Source organism: Macaca fascicularis, chromosome 6, assembly GCF_037993035.2.
Source record: "Macaca fascicularis isolate 582-1 chromosome 6, T2T-MFA8v1.1".
NCBI lineage: Eukaryota > Metazoa > Chordata > Mammalia > Primates > Cercopithecidae > Macaca > Macaca fascicularis.
This window is the reverse complement of record NC_088380.1, coordinates 152,137,440-152,139,568: the sequence shown is the minus strand read 5'-3', so window position 1 is coordinate 152,139,568 and position 2,129 is coordinate 152,137,440.

Here is a 2,129-nt window from a genome sequence, read left to right as displayed (position 1 = left end):
TTTCCTGCCTTCTGCTAGCTTTTGAATGTGTTTGCTCTTGCTTCTCTAGTTCTTTTAATTGTGATTTAATTAAATTAGGGTGTGTTAGGGTGTCAATTTTAGATCTTCCCTGCTTTCTTTTGTGGGCATTTGGTGCTATAAATTTCCCTCTACACACTGCTTTAAATGTGTCCCAGAATTCCTGGTATGTTGTATCTTTGTTCTCGTTGGTTTCAAAGAACATCTTTATTTCTGCCTTCATTTCGTTATTTACCCAATAGTCATTCAGGGGCAGGTTGTTCAGTTTCCATGTAGTTGAGCAGTTTTGATTGAGTTTCTTAATTCTGAGTTCTAGTTTGATTGCACTGTGGTCTGAGAGACAGTTTGTTATAATTTCTCTTCTTTTATATTTGCTGAGGAGTGCTTTACTTCCAACTACATGGTCAATTTTGCAATAAGTGTGATGTCGTGCTGAGAAGAATGTATTTTCTGTTGATTTGGGGTGGAGTGTTCTGTAGATGTCTATTAAGTCCGCTTGGTGCAGAGTTGAGTTCAATTCCTGGATATCCTTGTTAACTTTCTGTCTCGTTGATCTGTCTAATGTTGACAGTGGGTTGTTAAAGTCTCCCATTATTATTGTGTGGGAGTCTAAGTCTCTATGTAAGTCTTTAAGTACTTGCTTTATGAATCTGGGTGCTCCTGTATTGGGTGCATGTATACTTAGTATAGTTAGCTCTTCTTGTTGAATTGATCCCTTTACCATTATGTAATGGCCTTCTTTGTCTCTTTTGATCTTTGTTGGTTTAAAGTCTCTTTTATCAGAGACTAGGATTACAACCCCTGCCTTTTTTTGTTTTCCATTTGCTTGGTAGATCTTCCTCCATCCCTTTATTTTGAGCCTGTGTGTGTCTCTGCATGTGAGATGGGTCTCCTGAATACAGCAAACTGATGGGTCTTGACTCTTTATCCAATTTGCCAGTCTGTGTCTTTTAATTGGAGGTTAAAAGGTTACATTTACATTTAAGGTTAATATTGTTATGTGTGAACTTGATCCTGTCATTATGATGTTAGCTGGTTATTTTGCTCGTTAGTTGATGCAGTTTCTTCCTAGCATTGATGGTCTTTACATTTTCGCATGTTTTTGCAGTGGCTGGTACTGGTTGTTCCTTTCCATGTTTAGTGCTTCCTTCAGGAGCTCTTGTAGGGCAGGCCTGGTGGTGACAAAATCTCTCAGCATTTGCTTGTCTGTAAAGGATTTTATTTCTTTTTCATTTATGAATCTTAGTTTGAGTGGATATGAAATTCTGGGTTGAAAATTCTTTTCTTTAAGAATGTTGAATATTGGCCTCCATTCTCTTCTGGCTTGTAGGTTTTCTGCTGAGAGATCCACTGTTCATCTGATGGGGTTCCCTTTGTGGGTAACCCGACCTTTTTCTCTGGCTGCCCTTAACATTTTTTCTTCATTTCAATCTTGGTGAATCTGACAATTACGTGTCTTGGAGTTGCTCTTCTCGAGGAGTATCTTTGTGGCATTCTCTGTATTTCCTGAATTTGAATGTTGGTCTGCCTTGCTAGGTTGGGGAAGTTCTCCTGGGTAATATCCTGCAGAGTGTTTTCCAACTTGGTTCCATTCTCCCCATCACTTTCAGGTACTGCGATCAGACGTAGATTTGGTCTTTTCACATAATCTCATATTTCCTGGAGGCTTTGTTCATTTCTTTTTATTCTTTTTTCTCTAAACTTCTCTTCTCGCTTCATTTCATTCATTTGATTTTCAATCACTGATACCCTTTCTTCCAGTTGACCAAGTCGGTTACTGAAGCTTGTGCATTTGTCACGTAGTTCTCATGTCATGGTTTTCATCTTTATCACGTCATTTAAGGACTTCTCTACATTGGTTATTCTAGTTAGCCATTCGTCAAATCTTTTTTCAAGGTTTTTAATTTATTTGCGCTGGGTTCGTACTTCCTCCTTTAGCTTGGAGAAGTTTGATCATCTGAAGCCTTCTTCTCTCAACTCATCAAAGTCATTCTCCATCCAGCTTTGTTCCATTGCTGGTGAGGAGCTGCGTTCCTTTGGAGGGGGAGAGGTGCTCTGATTTTTAGAATTTTCATCTTTTCTGCACTGCTTTTTCCCCATTTTTGTGATTT